Genomic DNA, 21,664 nt, shown 5'->3' on the forward strand with positions numbered 1-21,664 from the left:
GTCCTGGGCACCATGCTCCTGGAGGAGACGTGATGAGCCACCTCCCTCCACACTCTTCTATAGTCGCGGGGCAATGGCCTCCTGACACTCTTTGGGTAGAGTACTGACCTTCGGCGCTGCACTGCGCCAACCAGAGCCACCAATGGCTGGTCTCGTTCCCTGGACTGCTCCATTCTTCTTTCCAGCAGAATTCAAGTTCAGGTCTGTCCAGGCCGAGATTCAAGGCTGCAATAAGCAGGGTGTGGCTGGAGAGCAAGATCAACCCTCCCCTTTAAGAACTGGCTGGCACCAGTGTGTTTGTGTTCCATAGCTAACTGACATCACCTGAGCTTCGCCAGCGCTCTGAGGTAGCGCCCTGCTCCTCGGCGTTAGCGCCTTAAGGGAGATGTGTAGCGCCTGATTTAGCGTTCCAATCACCTCCAGGGGTGATAGAAGCCAAGTTTGTAGTCGGAGGCGATAATTAGCGGCAGGTGCTAAACTTTGCGCCCGGCCAATAATTGCACCCCAAACGGGGCGATACTGAATTTCTCCCCCCTTATATCCAAGAATATTTAGTACTCAATCCTGCCCTTTTTTGAGCCAGGTCTCTGTTATCATATTCCCATGTGTCTATTTGCGCCTGTAGCTCACCAACCTCATTTACCACAATTCGTGCGTTTACACACATGCTCTGTAAACCTATCTTAGACCTTCTTGTATTCTCTCTTAGTCTGACCCCACCTAATACCATACTATTTCTTATTCTAGTGCTATCTGTCTCTCCCAATCCTTTGTGTACCTTGTTTCTCCCTTCTAATGGTACATCCTGGTTCCCATTGCCCTGCCAAATTAGTTTAAACCCTCCCCAACAGCACTAGCAAACCCCCCCATGAGGATATTGGTACTGGCTCTGTTGAGGTGCAACCCGTCCAGCCTGTACAGGTCTTACCACCCCCAGAACCAGTCCCAATGTCCCAGGAATCTAAAGGCCTCCCTCCTGAACCATTTCTCCAGCTATACATTCATCTGCTCTATCCTATTTTTATACTCACTACCTCGTGGCACCAGGAGTAATCCAGAGAAAACTACCTTTGAGGTCCTGCTTTTTAATCTCTTTCCTAGCTCCCTAAAATCTGCCTGCAGCACCTCATCCCTCTTTCTGCCTATGTCGTTGAAATTGATATGAACCACGACCTCTGGCTGTTCACCCTCCCCCCTCAGAATGTCCTGCAGCTGCTCAGTGACATCCTGGACACTGGCACCAGGGAGGCAACATACCATCCTGGAATCGCATCTGCGGCTGCAGAAACACCTGCCTCTTCCCCTAACTAATGAATCCCCTATCACTATTGCTTTCCTGATCTTCCTCCTCTCCCCTGTACAGCTGAGCCACCCGTGGTGCCATGGACTTGGCTCTGGCTGTATTCCCCAGAGGAACCATCGCCCTCACAAGTACTCAGTACTGAATACTAGTTAGAGAGTGAGATGCACTCAGGGGACTCCTGCACTACCTGCCTGATCCTCCTTGTCTGTCTGGTGGTCACTCATTCCCTCTCTGCCTGTACACTCTTACTCTTAGGAAGGGAGTTCCAGGATTTTGACCCAGCAACGATGAAGGAATGGCGATATATTTCCAAGTCAGGATGGTGTGGATGATGGTGTTCCAATGTGCCTGCTGTCCTTGTCCTTTTAGGTGGTAGAGGTCACGGGTTAGGGAGGTGCTGCTGAAGAAAATTGGTGAGTTAATGTACTGCATCTTGTAGATGGTACACACTGCAGCCATGGTGCATCGGTGGTGGAGGGAGTGAATGTTTAAGGTGGTGGATGGGATGCCAAACAAATGGGCTGCTTTGTCCTGGATGGTGTCGAGCTTCTTGAGTGTTGTTGGAGCTGCACTGATCCAGGCAAGTGTCGATTATTCCATCACACTCCTTACTTGTGCCTTGTAGTTGGTGGAAAGGCATTAGGGAGTCAGGAGGTGAGATACTCTTTGCAGAATACCTAGCCTCTGACCCGCTCTAGTAGCCACAGTATTTATGTGGCTGGTCTAGTTAAGTGACATGACCTGACCTGTCTGGATTTCTGGTGTCAGGTTATTTGCGTAGGCCTGATGTTCTCCAGGTGCAGGTCTGCCCATTGTCAGAGGTCCGCGTCCAGAATTGCGGATTGAAATCGAGCTGCTGAGAGGTAATGGTTGCCGCTTGCAGAGCCTTCTGGTTACTGTTTGACAACAGCCGGCAGACGACCTCCAGCCAAAAGAAATCTTATCACTTGTGAAAAAAAGATTTGATTTACCTTTCGAGGACAACCTAGCCTTGCTGCCTACACCTCTCATTCCCCGATCTGAGGGGGATATGGCACAAGGGCAACCATCAATTTCTCATGGTGCCCCTCTAAATGGGTGTTTGCTTTGTGTACCTGGAAGAAAATGAGGTGGGAAGCCCTAGTAAGCCCTTCCATCTCATTTCCATGGCTACCCAACACTCTGCCCCCTCGGGGGATGCTCCAAAACCCTGGGCCAATGTAAAAGAGCAGAGAGCCAGCATACTGGGTTCATGTGCATTTCCCTCCACTGTACACCTCAAAATTAGGCATACTTGAGGTGTACAGAAGAGGAAAATTGGGCCCAGCGTCTTTGATAACTAATTAACTAGCCAGAGATTTACAGTATTCAGAGTGGTGTTTTGCCCCGACAAATATAGCTACCAAACAAACATATGATTTTAACTCCGGCAGGTGGGTAGCAAGGTGAGTTGTAAATGCACCCCTTGCTCCAAGATTGAGGCACGGGCCTCATTTAAATTCTGCCGACTGATGGCAGGAATTGGTGAATAATTGTGTGACCACCTGCCTGTAGACTGCTCACATTCGGGAAGGTGGGGGTGGGGGTGAGTCCGGGCCAAGAGAGGCCTATGCTTTCCTAAGCACTCCTGCTGGCCCCACAAGGAAAGTAAAAAAACATTCCCGTTTGGGGCTCTTCTGGCCTGACTCCTCTTCCTGCTGTGTTCACATTGGAGAAAAGCCACATGAATTAGGCCACTAGTTAAAAATGCAGTCGGGGCCTGATGACATCATCAGGACCCCGCCAGGTTTGGGCGGATGTCCTTGCTGCCTTCTCGGCAGAGCACTTTAAAATTCACGACAATGGATTTCTGGTGGCTTTCTGGCAGGTAAGTAACCTAAGCGACTTTAACTGCCCACCCATCCAGTTTCCACCAGGCAGGTAGGGTTAAAATACTGTAAAAAGCCCCACAGGATGTCTATATTTAAATAGAATGGCTTGGCCCATTGATCTGTTCCAAATACTTGGAATGGTTGTTTGATGGGTCACTATCCAAGGACAATGGCAGCATCACCTCACGCATATCTAGACCTTTCTGAACAAGGCCTCTGCATTGTCCTGATGTGTGTATATCAGCCAGTCTGAGTGGTGTATTCACTACAAGCTGCAGAAACATCTAGCAGTAACAAGTTTTAACCTAGTGTGTACTGTTACCAGCATAAAAGAATCCAATAAATAATCATAGACAAAAAGCTTCATTTTTCTCACGGTGATCCTCAATTATTCATTAGTGGCTGCTCCACACATTTCTTTTACATTAATCATTGTTGACTGAATACCAATCTTCATTAGTTATCATATAATCTTAGAGTCAATGTTGCTTCCTAGAAAGTTAAAATCTGCAGCCATTTCCTGTGGTTTTCCATTCTGTTTTAATGGAACAAGTAAAATAAAGGAAGTCCCACTTCCTGGAACATTAAAAACTGTTCTGATGATGTGAACCTGACTCACTAAAGCTTAAATGAGATTTATTTTTTCCACAAAAAGGACGCATAACAAAACAGTAAAATTTTGAATGTATTTTATTTTACTTTTCATTAAAATGATTGTGAGAAAAAAAGTTTCCCAGAAATTGTACAAATGTTCAGTTGGAAACTAAAGAATGTCTCCCTCAATGGATAATTAAACCATGCAACTGAGGAAGATCCCAGGTTCAATCCCCAATTCTCAGATGGTGTAGCAGTGAGGATGCTACAATTTGCTCAGCACCCCTGGGTTAGGGAGGGGAAAAAATCGGGCAGGGCTTCCCTCCCTGACTTCTCCCTGCTGGATAGTGAACATTTGTAGAATTTGATTGGGCTGGGCTGTGTAAGATAGTTAAAGAAAAAGAAAGACTTGCATTTATATAACACTTTTCGCAACATCCCACGGTCAATTAAATAGCTTTAAAGTGTAGTTACTGTTGTAATGTAGGCAACACAGGAGCCAATTTGCATGCAGGAAACTCCCACAAACGGCAATGAGATAATGACCAGTTAATCTGGGTATTTTTTTAGGTATTGGTTGAGGGATATATGTTGGACCAGGAGAACTCCCCTACTCTTACATAAGAACATAAGAAGTAGGAGCAGGAGTAGGCCATACGGCCCCTCGGGCCTGCTCCGCCATTCAATAGGATCATGGCTGATCCGAATCTAGACTCACGTCCACTTCCCTGCCCTCTCCCTGTAACCCCTAATTCCCTTATCTGCTAGGAAACTGTCTATCTCCATTTTAAATTTATTTAATGTTGCAGCTTCCACAGCTCTCTGGGGTAGCAAATTCCATAGATTTACTACCCTCTGAGTGAAGAAGTTTCTCCTCATCTCAGTTTTGAAAGGGCAGCCCCTTATTCTTAGATTATGCCCCCTAGTTCTAGTCTCACCCATCAGTGGAGACATCCTCCCCGCATCCACCCGATCAAGCCCCCTCACAATCTTATATGTTTCGATAAGATCGCCTCTCATTCTTCTGAACTCCAATGAGTAGAGTCCCAACCTACTCAACCTTTCCTCATACGTCAACCCCCTCATCTCCGGAATCAACCGAGTGAACCTTCTCTGAACCGCCTCGAGAGCAAGTATATCTTTTCTTAAATATGGAAACCAAAACTGCATGCAGTATTCCAGGTGTGGCCTCACCAATACCCTGTATAACTGCAGCAAGACTTCCCTGTTTTTATACTCCATCCCCCTTGCAATAAAAGCCAAGATTCCATTGGCCTTCCTGATCACCTGCTGCACCTGCATACTAACTTTTTGTGTTTCATGCACCAGGACCCCCAGATCCCTTTGTACTGTAGCACTTTGCAGTTTCTCTCCATTTAGATAATAACTTGCTCTTTGATTTTTTCTGCCAAAGTGCATAACCTCACACTTTTCAACATTATATTGCATCTGCCAAATCTCTGCCCACTCACTTAGCCTGTCTATGTCCTTTTGCAGGCTTTTTATGTCATCCTCACTCATTGCTTTCCCTCCCATCTTTGTATCGTCGGCAAACTTGGATATGTTGCACTCGGTCCCTTCCTCCAAATCGTTAATATAGATTGTAAAGAGTTGGGGTCCCAGCACTGATCCCTGCGGAACACCACTAGTTACTGATTGCCAGCCCGAGAATGCAATCTTTTACATCCATCTGAGAGGGCAGATGGGACCTCGGTTTAACGTCTCATCCGAAAGACAGCACCTCCGACAGTGCAGCACTTCCTCAGTATTGAACTGAGGTGCCAGCTTGGATTTAAAATCCCCCTAGTGGGACGTGAACCCACAACATTCTGACTCAGAGGCTGCAGTACTATCACTGAGCCACAGCCTACACTGATAGTCACTGCGTAGCTTTGCAGAAGAAGAATGGCCGATTGAACAAAGTACTGGAGGGCTGCTGGCATCTGTAGAACCTTGAATACCCCAGTATGACACAATTAGGAATGGTGGGGGAGGTGATGAATTGGGATGGGGTTATGGGTAGGAAGAAAATAAATGAGTTTGCTTTCAGTTTGAAGTTTCTACCTTATGGCAAAACTGTTCTTTAGTTTGTGTTATCTAATTGATGTTATAGGTGGTTCTGTGTGTATTGTTTCTTCACAGCAATCATTGTCCTCTGAAACTGTAAATACTAATTGGTAAATTCTCCCTTATATCGATGCTTTTTAACCAATACTTTACTGTGTTATGCGTTTATCTGCACAAACATTGTATCATTGTTAAATAACTTGTAGCACTGCATGAGATTAAAAACACAGATTGTTGTCCCATAATGGTAGACATTTTTTGCTGAGTGGATTGATACATTCAATTAGTTATAAAACAGGACCATTTTGGCAGGTTCTCTTCCTTGAAGAACATTAGTGAACCAGATGGGTTTTTACGACTGCTTTTGCTAGAACAAAGGAGATTAAAGGGCGATTTGTAAGAGGTGTTTAAAATTATGAAGGGTTGGGACAGAGTAGATAGAAACAGATTGCTTCCAATGATTGAGGGGTCTAGAACAAGAGACAAATATATGATTAAATATAAGAGATTTTGAAAAGAGAGGAGGAAAGCCTTTGTTATACAGAGGGCTGTGAGGCCGTGGAATGTACTACCAGATCCCTTGATTGAAGCAGGGACTATTGCCCCTATTTTAACTCGGGGTGGGGCCGAGGCAGATGACTAACCGTCTGGATCGTGACAGTGTGAGGCCCAGGAGATTTTAACTTAGGAGGGGGGTTTGGGAAGGCTTTGCAGTCAGGGAAGGGGGAAAGCCCGGGGCAGGGGAGCCCTAAACTTTCCTTGTATGGCCCAGAGATGCTCTCCTGCTCCTCCTGGTCCCCACAAGGAAAGTAAAAAAAAAGAAGAAAATCCACTTACCTTTTTCAACGTCTTCTGGCTCCGGCTCCTCTTCCCGCTACGTTGGCCTAGCAGGATTACCCCACGCAGACCTTTGGGTAAAATTGCAGTCAAGCCCCGATAACATCATCAGAGCCTGATCTGCATATTTAAATAATGGCAACAGAGCAGGCATGTGGATTTAGGACTATTGCTTGTGTGGAGGATAAGAACCAACATGGACTGGGTGGGTTGAACAGCCTATTTTCCTGTTGTAATTTCTATGAAATTCAGTGCAATCCTGCAACTTTCATGGTCATTTTTCTGGTGTCAGGCAACAAATTATCAGAATTCAGCTTCATAACTTGCCATGGCAGGATTTGAATTCATGACCTCTAGGTTGCTAGTCCAGTGATTTGTACACTGGTATATGATTTTTACACTGTTACATGAATTATACACTGGTATGTGATCTATATACTAATATATGATTGAGTAGTCGTACATGATTTACAAACTGATATATGAATCTTTCATGGATATATTAATAAACTGGTTTATGATTTATATGTAGATGATATATTTAGGAAGGAAAGGGAAGGAAGGAGCGGCGGTGGAGTAGCTGTACTAGTTATAGATAACATAATGGCAGTAGAAAAAAATCATATAACTAGCAGTAAGATAGTTACAGAATCCATATGGATTGAGTTAAATAATAAGAAGGAATCCATCACCCTAATAGGGGCATACTATAGATCACCATATAGTGGAAGGGAATTGGAGGAAGAAATGTGCAAAGCTACAAGGTGAGTAGCAGGCATAGAATAATGATCATGGGAGATTTCAACTACCCCCAAGTAAACTGGCAGGAAGAAGTAGTGAAAGGAGAAAAGGGAATCGAGTTTTTATAGTGTATACAGGATTCCTTTCTCATCTCATTCAGTATGTAAGAAGTCCAACAGGAAAAGAATCACTGCTGGATCTTGTAATGGGTAATGAACCGTAAGAGTAGGAGAGCATCTTCGTAGTAGTGATCACAACATAGTAAGGTTCAAGATTAGGATCGAGAGTGACATAAGTAGGATAAAAACTAAGGTAATAGATTAGAAAAGAGCAAATTATGAAGAAATGAGGGTGGAACTAATAAAGGTAAACTGGGAGAAAATCTTGAAAAAAAAGACAGAAAAACAGCAGGAAATCTTAAAAAGGTTAATCAATAGAGTTCAAGAGGAATTTATTCCACTAAAAGCCAAAAACAAGCAAGCTAATTATGGGGCACCATGGATGAATAAAGAACTAAAGGAAAAATTGAAGCTAATGAAAAAGACATATAAGAAGTACTTTTGATACTAATGAAGAGGAGGACGAAAGGGAATACAAAGAACTTAAGAGAGAAATTTAAAAAAAATTCAGGAAGGCAAAGAGAAATTATGAAATCAAAATTATTAAGGAATATCAAAATGAAAAATAAAGTGTTCTTTAGACACATAAATAGCAAAAGGAAAATTAAAGTAGGGATTGGGCCACTAAAGGATGAGCACGATAAACTCACAGGCACTGACAGATCTATTGAATAAATACTTCACTTCAGTTTTTACCAAAGAAGATGACACTTCACTAGAGGATGAACTTAAGATTAATGCGCTTGGGATAGAAAGGGAGAAAATAATTGAAAAACTAGCAAAACTAAAAGAGGATAAAACCCCAGGTCCAGATGGTATGCACCCACGCATATCAAGTAAAAATGTTCCATAGAAGAGGGGATAGTGCCAGAGGACTGGTGGACAGCTAATGTTGTTCCTATATACAAAAAGGGAGATACAATGAAACCTGGGAACTATAGACCAGTCAGCTTAATGTCAGTGATAGGAAAAATACAGGAATCTATACTAAAAGTGATAGCAGAGCATTTAGAGCCAGAAAATATAATAAAAAATAGTCCGCATGGATTCTGAAAGGCTATCTCATGCTTAACTAATTGATAGAATTCTTTGAAGAGGTAATGGAAAGAGTAGACCAGGGTAATGTAGTAGGGGCTAGAAATTTGACCCCATAGCGCCCGATTTTTCGGCGGCAATGCCGTCCGTGCACATTTGTGGCGCGGGCCACACCGGACGCCATTTTTGGTGAGGGTAGTAGGGCGGGCGTTAGGAGTGTGCACCAGAAAGAAGTATGTAGAGTAGGCAGATTGTGACGTCAATCAGCGTGCCACGCTGATTTGATGCCAGCGCTGCCATTTTCGTCCTCAACGCTGGAGCTAACGCCCTGTCTTAACCTCGCACAGCTGAACATGTGTTCAGCAACAGCAAGGACCCCCCCCCCCCCCAGCGCTATTTAAAGGGATCATCAACCACTCTCAGGTTAGTTGCTAATTAATTTCTAACCTAGATTCCGCCTCTAACCTATCCTCTAAAGTATGCGGAGTGTCAGTATTTGAGCTGGTGGCTGCGAGTGTAAAATCGAGTGATGGTGCTGTGTCTTCATCATTCCATTGCCTTTTCTGAATTTGCCTTGAGGGCCTCCTGGCCCCCTGTGGAAACAGGACCTCTCTCCTCCTGTCCACCTCCTGTACCAAGGCCTCCAGTGCTGCATCTGAGAACCTGGGAGCATGCTCTCTCACCTGTTAGGCCATCAGTACTACTTTTCCCTGCTCAGACTCTGTTCTCCAGTACATGAGCGGAAAAGGAATAGAATGGAATGCTGAAAGGTTGAGATGAGGTAGATGGAATGGGAGGAGACTCGGTGGAGTATAAAACCAGCACAGACTAGTTGGACCGAATGGCCAGTTTGTGCTGTATATTGTATGTAATAATTTATAGGCTTGGCCTTTCCTGTTCCTGCACTGGACACATTGGATCTTTTGGGCACAATATATAGAGGGAAAATGAATGATTGTGGAGTGCACTACTTGATCTTCCATTCAATACACCCAGGAACAGGAGAATTTGCCTCATACATTGATACATGATTTATATGTTGGTATATAAAAGTTGGTTAATAAGCTATAATCTGGTATAAGACTTACACATTGTCTTATAATATTTATTTTAGTTCACTTTCAAAAACATCTGCAGTGAAGCAATTCTTTTACCAATTTAACGGAAAGATGATAACTGAAAATAAAAGCTGAATGCGTTGTGAGAGATCATCTTGGCTCAATATATGAGGCAAATTCTCCTGTTGCTGGAAATGTCAAAAACTATTTTAAAATTTCAGGAAAAGGCATGCAAGTTTTTCCTGGGCCTTCCGACCTGATATCCACTCCATCACCAAGAACGCCTACTTCCACCTCTGTAATTCGTCCGTCTCCGTCCTTGTCTCAGTCCATCTGCTGTTGAAACCCTCATCCATGCTTTTGTTACCTCTAGACTCAACTCTTCCAATATTCTCTTGGCCGGCCATCCATCTTCAACCCTCCATAAACTTGAGCTCATCCAAAACTATGCTGCCTGTATCCTTACTTTAAAAGTTCTCATCCTTGTGTTCAAATCCCTTCATGGCCTTGTCCCTCCCTACATCTGTAACCTCCTCCAGCCCTACGAGAATGTGTTCCTCCAAATTTGATCTCTTCAGCATCCCCAACTTCCTTTGGTCCACCATTGTCGGTGGTGCCTTCAGTTGTCTAGACCGTAAGCTCTGGAATTCCCTCCTGAAACTTCTCTGCCTCTCTACCTTTCTCTCTTCATTTAAGGCCCTCCTTAAAGCCTACCTCTCTCTGTGACCAAGCTTTTGGTCACCTGACCTAACGTCTCCACTTTTAGCTCAGTGTCAATTTTTTGTCTCATTATGCTCCTGTGAAACGCCTTGGGAAGTTTTACGATGTTAAAGGTGCCATATAGATGCAAGTTGTTGTTGTAAATATATAATTAAACACCACCTTGTATTTTTAGATGTTTGGATACCAACAGATGTTAACAAATCCTTGAGGAGCATTTAAATACATCTTTAGTATATTCAAGACAGAGATTGATAAATTTTTGGATACCAAGGGAATCGAGGGATATGGGGATAGTGCGGGAAGGTGGAGTTGAGGTAGAAGATCAGCCATGATCTCATTGAATGGTGGAGCAGGCTCGAAGGGCTGAATGACCTACTCCTGCTCTTAGTTCTTGTGTTCATGTGTTAAGATCAATAAAACTTTTCTTTCATCAAGTGTGCATATTTGGTGAGCTCAGTATGAGGGTGGGGTGGGCATTTCCTCAGCTTGCCCTGAGGCTCAATGGAATTTATACCTGGGCACTTCTGAAGTGGAACGCAGCGGCCCAAATTCCCGGCCTCGCATTACCAACATACGATCCCCCCAAAACCAAGGGATTTTGAGGCCTATATGTTTAATTATAAAACCATAATTCTGTTATAAAACTTCAATAAAAAATAATTAAATAATGTACAACACAGGATATGTTAGCTTAGTGATTAGCTAATGGTTAACCACTTCACTGACATCAGGTTGTACTCAGCCTAGTCAGTCAAAAAGAATCCACAAAATTCCATAGATTCTAGAACGCTTTCCGCAGATTGGAAGGTAGTCCCACTATTTAAGAAAGGAGGGAGAGAGAAAACGGGGAACTACAGACCAGTTAGCCTGACATCAGTAGTAGGGAAAATGCTAGAATCTATTATTAAGGATGTGGTAACAGGGCACTTAGAAAGTAATAGGATTGGGCAGAGTCAACATGGATTTATGAAAGGGAAATCATGTTTGACGAATCTGTTAGAGTTTTTGAAGTTGCAACTAGCAGAATAGATAAGGGGGAACCAGTGGATGTGGTGTATTTGGATTTTCAGGAGGCATTCGATAAGGTGCCACACAAGAGGTTATTAAACAAAATTAGGGCTCATGGGATTGGGGGGAATATACCAGCATGGACTGAGGATTGGTTAACGGACAGAAAACAGAGAGTAAGAATAAACGGGTCATTTTCGGGTTGGCAGGCTGTAACTAGTGGGGTACCGCAAGGATCAGTGCTTGGGCCTCAGCTATTCACAATCTATATCAATGATTTGGATGAGGGGACCAAATGTAATATATCCAAGTTTGCTGATGATACAAAGCTAGGTGTGAATGTAAGTTGTGAGGAGGATGCAAAGAGGCTAAATGAGTGGGCAATAACATGGCAAATGGAATATAATGTGGAGAAATGTGAAGTTATCCACTTTGGTAGGAAAAATAGAAAAGCAGAGTATTTTGTAAATGATGAGAGATTGGGAAACGTTGGTGTTCAGAGGGACCTGGGTGTCCTTGTACACGAATCACTGAAAGTTAACATGCAGGTACAGCAAGCAATTAAGAAAGTAAATGGTATGTTGGTCTTTATTACAAGAGGATTTAAGTATAAGAGTAATAACGTCTTACTGTAATTATATAGGGCCCCGGTGAGACCACACCTGGAGTAATGTGTACAGTTTTGGTCTCTTTACCTAAGGAAGGATATACTTGCCATAGAGGGAGTGCAACATAGGTTCACCAGACTGTTTCCTGGGAATGGGAGGATTGTCCGATGAGGAGAGGTTGAGTAGACTAGGCCTGTATTCTCTAGAGTTTAGAAGAATCAGAGGTGATCTCATTGAAACATACAAAATTCTTACAGGGCTTGACAGGGTAGTTGCAGGGTGGATGTTTCCCTTGGCTGGGGAGTCTAGAACCAGGGGTCACAGTCTCAGAATAAGGAGTCGGCCATTTAGGACTGAGATGAGAAGAAATTTCTTCACTCAGAGGGTGGTGAATCTTTGGAATTTTCTACCCCAGAGGGCTGTGGAGGCTCAGTTGTTGAGTGTATTCAAGACAGAGATCGATAGACTTTTGGATATTAGGGGAATCAAGGGATATGGGGATAATGCAGGAAAGTGGCGTTGAAGTTGAAGATCAGCCATGATCCTATTGAATGGTGGAACAGGCTCAAGGGGCCGAATGGCCTACTCCTGCTCCTATTTCTTATGTTCTTATCTCATGTTGAATAAACATCTCCTTTGTCCAATAGCTGTTATTAAACAAACATAGTCAAAGTATGTGTGCTGGAGTAACATCGCCCATGAGTGCATAAGAGCCATTAAGCTATTGTAGCAGTACATTTGCATGTAGATGGTGTGAAACCGAACTTCGGACTTAAACTTCCTAATTGATTTTCTTAAGATTAGCTCTATTGTACTGAAATAGCCAGATGTTATTCAAAATCTAGTCAGTCACGCATGCTACACTTCACCTGTATTTCAAAGACCTAATCAGCACCAGGGATGTGTTAAGTTTGCAAAGCCAAAATCCAAGCCTCCACACGTTGTTTAGCAATAAGAATGCATTCCTTGCACTACTCCACTAAGCACTACAGATGCATACCTACCATTAGATCACAAGGGAATCAGACGGATCTGTAATGTATGTACCTTTAAGGGGGGAACTACTTTCTACAGCTCATGTATACTGTAGTACTGGCAGTGACCACACCTGTATATAACGCTGAGTAGTAATCTGTACAGATCAGTTGCAGTCTGAGCCACGTTGAGTAAACACCTATTGTACCGTTCTCCGCAGTCTGTGTCTTCTTATACACGGACGTAACATTGGCGACGAGGCAGGTTCGAACCTACCTGCAACTCTGCATCACCTCCTGGGGATTCGTTCCTGGAGATCAGTGGATTGGAGGTCAAGGCCAGAGACTCGGGCGTCGACCACGGGCAACCGCCCAGTCATCCAGCAGAGACTCGAGAATTGCGGGGGAGGCTGTCGAGAGCCAGGCTTGGCTTTCCAGTCGAGGTGGTCCAGCGAAACGGGCTGGCAACAGGTAGTGCGCAGACCCTTCCCGGTCAGCGGCGGGCTAGAGCCCGACCGAGCGGCACAGCAAAGGGCCGAGCAGCGTCGACGGGGGAGAGAGAGAGAGGGCAGAGCGCACAGGGCGCAGCCGGTGTTCAGGGGCCGAGCAGCGTCGGAGAGAGAGGGAGAGAGAGAAGCGCGCAAAACCTACAGGGCGCTGCCATTGCCACGAGAACCGCCGGGAGCGGCGTCGGCAGCAGCGGGGGAGGAAGGAAAGCGTGGGAGACGCCATTTTAAGCCATTGGGAGACGCCATTTTAAACCACACCCAAAATGCCGAAGAGTGGCAGTATCACCACATTTGACAATGAAGTCGAAGATTGGACTACATATGTCGAACGAATAGAGGTGTACTGCAAGGCAAATGAGGTGTCAGATGACAAGAAAGCGTCGGTATTGTTAAATTTAATGGGTGCAAAGACGTATGGTTTATTACGAAATCTAGTAACCCCAACGAAGCCAATGGAAAAGAGCTTTGAAGACATAGTAACGATACTAAAGGAACATTTAAACCCCACACCGCTGCTGATAGCAGAAAGATTCAAGTTTCACAAACGGAACCAGCATAAGGATGAAAGCAATGCTGATTATTTAACAGAACTGCGCAAACTATCGAAACACTGCCAGTTTGGAGCGGGACTGGCAGATACCTTAAGGGACAAGTTTGTGTGTGGGCTTCAAAGTGAAGGAACCCAGAAACGGCTTTTATCTGAAAAGGACCTTACGCTAGAAAAGGCTTTCAGCATTGCGGTATCAAATGAAGCAGCAGCACGGGGCGCTGCAGAGATACAACAGAGACCGCAAGAATATGGCACAAACGAAATGTCATATAGAACAGAGAAGTGCTATCGCTGCGGCAGAACAACACACGACCAGAATGATTGCTGGTTCAAAGACAAAGTGTGCAGACAGTGTGGAAAAGTAGGACACATAGCACGAGTCTGCAGGTTGGGAAAGAAAACCAGCAATAAGAAACCTACCAAAGAAAAGTACAAGAAGGTACATAAGATGATGGAGAATAGTTCAGACGAACAAAAGAGTGATAACGACTCCGAAAGCAGGAACTGAGTTGTCTGAAACTACATAATGTGATCACAACGGAGGATCACCAAACCATTTGGGTCACTCGCAAGATAGCAGGAGTCCAGGTAAAGATGGAATTGGACACAGGATCAGCCCTAACAGTCATAAACTGACGGGACTACGAGCGGCTATTCTCACACATACCCTTGAGAGACACAAAAATTATTTTGAAGATGTACACGGGGCAAAAAGTCTACCCCAAAGGAAAAATAAGGGTGACCGTTATATATAACGGTAAGGAAACACCAAAACTAGACCTGTATGTATTGCAAGATGGAGGACCACCATTACTGGGACGTGAATGGATCCGGAAAATACAACTGGATTGGCATTCCATACAGGCACTGACTGTGGCTGACAAAAAGGATGACGACGTCACACCTGGGCGACTGTCACAGATCCTAAATGACGCGAAAGAAGTGTTCCAGCAAGGACTCGGAACACTAAAAGGCATGACAGCGACGATTAAAATTGAAGAAAACGCAAGCCCAAAATTTTTTAAGGCCAGACCGGTACCTTATGCGATCCGCCCAGCCGTCGAAGCAGAGCTGGAGAGTCTGAAACGTTCAGGTGTACTGTCCAAGGTAGACTGGAGCGAGTGGGCTACACCCATCGTCCCCGTGATGAAAAAGTCGTTGAGCAGCACGCCTGGGGAACCAAAGAAGGTTCGCATCTGTGGGGACTTTAAGGTAACAGTGAACCCGGTCCTTCACACCGTACAATATCCACTTCCGCGGATTGAAGATATTTTCGCCTCGCTATCTGGAGGGAAACGCTTCACTAAGATTGATCTGGCCCAGGCGTATCTGCAAATGGAGGTAGAAGAAGCATCAAAAAAATACCTCACAATCAACACCCATAAAGGTCTCTACCAATACAACCGGCTGCTTTTCGGGGTAGCATCAGCTCCGGCTATTTGGCAGAGGGCAATGGAACAAGTCCTGCAAGGGATCCCAGGGACCCAGTGTTATTTGGACGACATCCTGGTCACGGGCGAAAATGACAGTGATCACCTTGCCAACCTGGAGCAGGTGCTCACTAGATTGCAGGAATATGGGCTCCGAGCTAACCGCCCCAAATGCGAGTTTTTTAGAAAACAGATCTCGTATTGTGGCCTCGTTATCGATAAAGAGGGGTTGCATAAGTCCCCAGAGAAGATTGAGGCAGTAGTCAAGGCTCCAGCACCGGAAAATGTGTCACAACTGAGGTCGTTCCTCGGGCTGGTAAACTACTACCATAAGTTCTTGCCAAATTTGTCTACAATACTACACCCACTGAACACCCTACTGCAAACTGGGGTGCCATGGAAGTGGAGTGACGAATGTAGACGAGCTTTCCAGAAGAGCAAAACACTAATCACATCGAAAGAGGTATTGACCCATTACAACCCAGCATTACCAATTCGGTTGGCATGTGATGCGTCACCCTACGGCATTGGAGCGGTGCTGTCGCACAAATTCTCAGATGGCTCAGAGAGGCCAATAGCCTTTGCGTCACGATCACTAACCTCAGCCGAGCGTAACTACGCCCAGATTGACAGGGAGGCCCTCAGCCTAGTGTGGGGAGTGAAAAAGTTCAATCACTATCTGCACGGGCAGAAATTCACCTTGCTGACTGATCACCAGCCTCTTGTCTCCATTTTTAATCCGAAGAAGGGCGTTCCTGTGATGACTGCGCAACGACTACAAAGATGGTCACTTTTTCTAGGGGCGCACCACTATGAGATTGAATATAAGGGCACGAAGCAGCATGGAAATGCTGATGGGCTATCACGCCTGCCACTGCCTACTGCGGAGGAAGCACCAGCAGTGGATCCTGTCAAAATATTCCATTCGACTATAGTTGAATACCTACCGGTAACTAACGCTTGTATCGAAAAGGAAACCCGAAATGACCCGACGCTGTCTCGGGTATATGATTTGACGGTGAAGGGATGGCCAGCACATGGCGACTCACTGTTGCCAGCATTCTTGACAAGGAGAGAACAGCTGTCAGTGTGCCGGGGGACCTTGATGTGTGGATCCCGAGTGGTAATTCCACCCAAGTTAAGGGATAGATTGCTCAGTGAGCTTCATGAGGGTCATCTGGGAGGGGTAAAAATGAAAAACCTAGCCAGGGCTTATGTGTGGTGGCCGGGAATCGATAAACAAATCGAGGACCTGACCAAGAGCTGCTCAGGATGCCAGAAAGTCCAAAATGCACCACCACAGGCCCCTCTACACCCATGGGAGTGGCCCTCATCTCCATGGCAACGGGTGCATATTGATTTTGCTGGTCCATTCATGGACTCAATGTTTTTAATAGCTGTGGATGCGCACTCGAAATGGCCTGAGGTCATCAAAATGTCCTCCACCACCACAGAGAAAACTATTGCAGTCCTGCGGACCATTTTTGCTAGGAATGGCTTGCCAGAACAGATTTGCTCTGACAATGGACCACAGTTTGTGTCCGAAGAGTTCTGGAGGTTCTTGAAAAAGAATGGGGTAAGGCATTACACATCCGCCCCATATCATCCAGCCACAAATGGATTGGCTGAGAGGTTCGTACAAACCTTTAAGAAGGCAATAAAGGCTATGTACAATGACAACATTCCGCTGCAGCACAAGGTGGACAATTTCCTGTTTGCCTACCGGAATGCGACACATGCAGTCACCAACCAGGCCCCAGCCATGATGTTCTTTAACCGAAGGTTAAGATCTCGCCTGGATTTGCTCAGACCAAACGTACGAAGAGATGTTGAGAGTAAGCAATTCCAGCACATCCATGAGAAGCCAACAAGGAGCTTCAATGTAGGGCAACCAGTCTTGGTCCGCGACTACCGAACAGAAAAATGGCAGCCAGGAACGATATGCACACGGCAGGGCCTACTAATGTACACAGTGGACGTTGGGGAGAGCATCGTGAGATGCCATGCTGACCAGATCCTAGAGTCACAGGAACAAGTCAACCCCATGCCTCGCCCATACGTACCTGGTGATGAACCCGACGTACAGGTAGCATCTACCCCAGAAACAGTAGCATCGGAAGCTGATGAACCAACCGACGACAGGGGGCCAGAATTGCCTCCGCACCAAGAGCAAGACACTCGGGAAAGGCGCTATCCAGAAAGGATCAGGAAGCCTCCCCAAAGACTGAATTTATAAATAGACTATTTTCAGCTAATGTTGCATGTTAAAAGTGTTAATTGTAATTAGTTTGATATTTAATTGTTAAATGAGTGTTATGGTACTGTTAATCTAAAAGGGGAGGAATTGTAATGTATGTACCTTTAAGGGGGGAACTACTTTCTACAGCTCATGTATACTGTAGTACCGGCAGTGACCACACCTGTATATAACGCTGAGTAGTAATCTGTACAGATCAGTTGCAGTCTGAGCCACGTTGAGTAAACACCTATTGTACTGTTCTCCGCAGTCTGTGTCTTATACACGGACGTAACAGGATCCTTTCATTAGAAAGCATGGACATAGCCTCACTACTAGATCACAAGAGAATCAGATGGATCCCCACACTAGGAGAATATTGATGCAGGCTAACAACCAGATCCACAGAGAATTGAACTATCTACCTCTCCTCTCCACCCCTCCCAGCACCATTGCTTGTCCACCAAACACTAAGATAGTGAGAACACTTTTGATGGAACAGGTAACAGGGCAGTGTATATGTGTGAAATGATATTTTGTTCTTTCACATGCAGGTCACTCTTTTTTGTAAAGAGACCAGATGTATCTGACCCACAGGCAGCAATTTTCCTGTCTCCAAAACTCCATGTGCATCTGTTCACAGATATTATGGACAGGGAAAAAGGACAGAGGGTGGAAATTAGTTATGGCCCAATGGTGGAGTGGAGTGGAGTGTGCACTGCCTAACTTAAGCTGGGTGATTGGGGAGAAAGAAAGTCGGCTTAAAATTTCTATAGTGATCCAAATCAGGTATTTGTCACATTCAAGCAGACTTTAAATTCAGTTCTAAAGTAGTTTTGGATTTCACTTTGCTCCAGCAGGAAATTCAGTGTACACAATGGCCCAGAAAGGGTTTTACATTTATTCTGATATTAATTATATTAGTCACCAAAAAAGACACACCTTTGAGTTTACTGTGATATATAAACACATCCAACATTAATACTAAAGAATTTTATTATCTGACACAGTGGTGTTTGTGATTCATCAATACACACCCTTTAAGTTTATCCTATTTTGGAAAATTATTTATAGAACTGTATGTAATCTAATTCAATCGTGTACAGATGGGTGTTGCCTCCATGCCTTTATTGGTAGCCAGTCCACCTTTAATCAGCCTCCCTTTAAAGCAACAGCTACCATGATGAGTATATACAAAATTAACACCAGTGCTAAATTCAGAGAAGTGCAATTGTCATAAAACATGGAACTACCATCACCGCTACCTGTCTTTTTCCTCTTAATGTTTGCTTTCATGAATGATCACATTAGCCTTGATTGAAACATAAACTACAAAAGGAAACAGTATAGACATGGACTGATGCAATGTAGATGGTCAATAGTACCTTGAGATAAACAGGTTATTATGTGCGAGATGGTGGGGTACATTTTCACCGGCCAGTTTCCGGGCAGGTGGTGGGCGGGGCCTTTGAGCTGTTGCCCCATGTCATCAGTCCAAGGCCCGAGCTATTTTGATGGTTGGGCCTCATTTAAATTTCATTGGTGAGCTTCCCACATGTTTCCAGTGGTGACGGGCAACCCACAATATTGCAGGGCAGGAATTCCAGCAGGTCTGGTGCCCATTTAAAGTGTGCTTCCACCCCTGTAAGATGTCACAGTCAAGAGCTCCTAGATTCAGCAACACAGCAGTGGAAATCCTTGTGGAACAGGTGTGGGACCTCAGGCTGGTCCTCTTCCACTTGGATGGCAAGACAGACTTTGCAACCTGGAGGGAGCAGGCTGGCAATGTGAACACACTATCCATGTCATGCTGACTCTTGTCCCTCCACCCTTTTTTATAGGCCCATCCCATGACTTGGAACAAGGTGATCATGTCTTCAGGGGTACAAACCTCCCAAAGAAGCAGCTGCACTTGCTTAATCCCCCCCAGCACAGAAATCAGCACTCTAGGTGGAATAGGTAACAAGTTAGAGGGTGAATCACAGAGCACAAGTGAGCAGGAGCAGGAGATAGTGGAAATGACAGCCCGGGAGATGGCTTGCCAGGTCCTAGTTTTGCTGAGGAGGACAGAGATGCTGATTTTGGGGGCTTACAAAAGGAAACTGCTTCCTATGCACCAGCAATTGTACGGGGTCTTGGAAAGCCTAGCTAGGAGCTGCCATATCATTTCTGAGAGTATGGAGGAGTCCACTTCCAACTTGTGTGGTGTTCTGGCGCAATGCATCAACCATGTAGTGTACTGCTGAGCGTGTAGTTACACCCATGGATGCTGAAGTCCAACCCTCTGTACAGGAGTCTGTGTCCCCAGCTTTTGCAGCTTTGATCAATGCTCAAACTTGTGCCAATCAGGCTCTGGCCTCCACCATCTCCACGGCCTTCGAAAGGCTTAGGAAAGACATGTATAGAGGCTTCAATCACATCATAGATCTCCTGCAGATCAGTGGGAGTGATGAGCTGCTGTCCCATAGGAATGACAGTGGGGCAATGGGAGTGGCACATGTTGCCCTCTCTCAGCATGGCAGCATTTCTGCTCTCTCGCCATCTCCCTTAACCAATGCCCGCCATGGTGCCAGAAAGCCAGTTGGGTTAGAGTGCCACGGCAGCAGCTGAGATGCTGCAATCTGCAGCCAAGCCAACTCAGGCCCGAGCTCATAGAGGTCACTGGCCAAGACTGTCTCAAGTGCCCTCATCTGAGCATCAGCAGCCTTCCACCACTAGGGGAGAATGTTATAGGAGCACAAGAATAGTCAAAAAATCTTTTAGAAAAGCACTATGGGAAAAACACGTGGATGCAAATATTGTCTGATAGCAGGTAAGTCAACCATTAAAATATCATTCTGTTATAAATTGTGGCTTTGTCAGCAATGTGGTTCTGTAGTGATGACTGAGCCTGTAATGTCAGGTGTCACGTATATCAATGTTGATCAGAGGCTGGAAGTACTTTATCAGAGGGTGGAAGGACTGTTAGAGATGGTGCTGAGTTCTGTTACTATGAGGCTGTAGATCGGCTGAAGCATTGGTTAATCAACTATTGCCGAAGAACTTGGCTTCAAGCTGGTGCTATCTCCTACCAGCTTCTGCTCCTTTCTCGCTGTTGTTGGTGTCTTCCTCATGAAATGGTGGAAGGCATTCTTGCTGTGCAGGCTCCATTTGCACAGCAAAATTGTGCAGAATGCAGCAGATGACCACAATCTGGGACACTCTCTGTTGGCTGTACTGCAGAAAGCCCCCACACCTGTCAGGCAGTGAAAGCAGTTCAATGCCTTGCACATTACATAGAAACATAGAAGATAGGAGCAGGAGTAGGCCATTCGGCCCCTCCGCCATTTAATGAGATCATGGCTGATCATCCAAATTCAGTACCCTGTCCCTGCTTTCTCCCCATGTCCCTTAACCCCTTTAGCCTCAAGAAATATATCCAACTCCTTCTTGAATATATTTAATGAATTGGCCTCAACTGCCTGTGTGGCAGAGAATTCCACAGGTTCACCACTCTCTGGGTGAAGAAATTCCTCTTCATCTCAGTCCTAAATGGCTTACTCCTTATCCTTAGATTGTGACCCCTGGTTCTGGACTCCCCCGCCATCGGGAACATCCTTCCTGCATCTAGTCTGTCTAGTCCTGTTAGAATTTTATAAGTTTCAATGAGATACCCTCTCATTCTTCTAAACTCTAGCGAATATAAGCCTAATCGACCCAACCTCTCCTCATACGTCATTCCTGCCATCCCAGGTATCAGCCTGGTGAATCTTCGCTGCACTCCCTCCATGGCAAGAACATCCTTCCTCAGATAAGGCGACCAAAACTGCACACAATACTCAAGGTGTGGTCTCACCAAAGCCCTGTACAACTGCAGCAAGACATCCTTGCTCCTGTACTTGAATCCTCTCGCTATTAAGGCCAACACACCATTTGCCTTCTTAACCGCCTGCTGCACCTGCATGCTTACCTTCATCGACTGGTGCACAAGGACACCCAGGTCTCGTTGTTCCCCTTTTCCCAATCTATTGCCGTTCAGATAA

The sequence above is a fragment of the Somniosus microcephalus genome, chromosome 14 (assembly GCF_052327205.1).
Source record: "Somniosus microcephalus isolate GS21.2 chromosome 14, FLI_Smic_1.0, whole genome shotgun sequence".
NCBI lineage: Eukaryota > Metazoa > Chordata > Chondrichthyes > Squaliformes > Somniosidae > Somniosus > Somniosus microcephalus.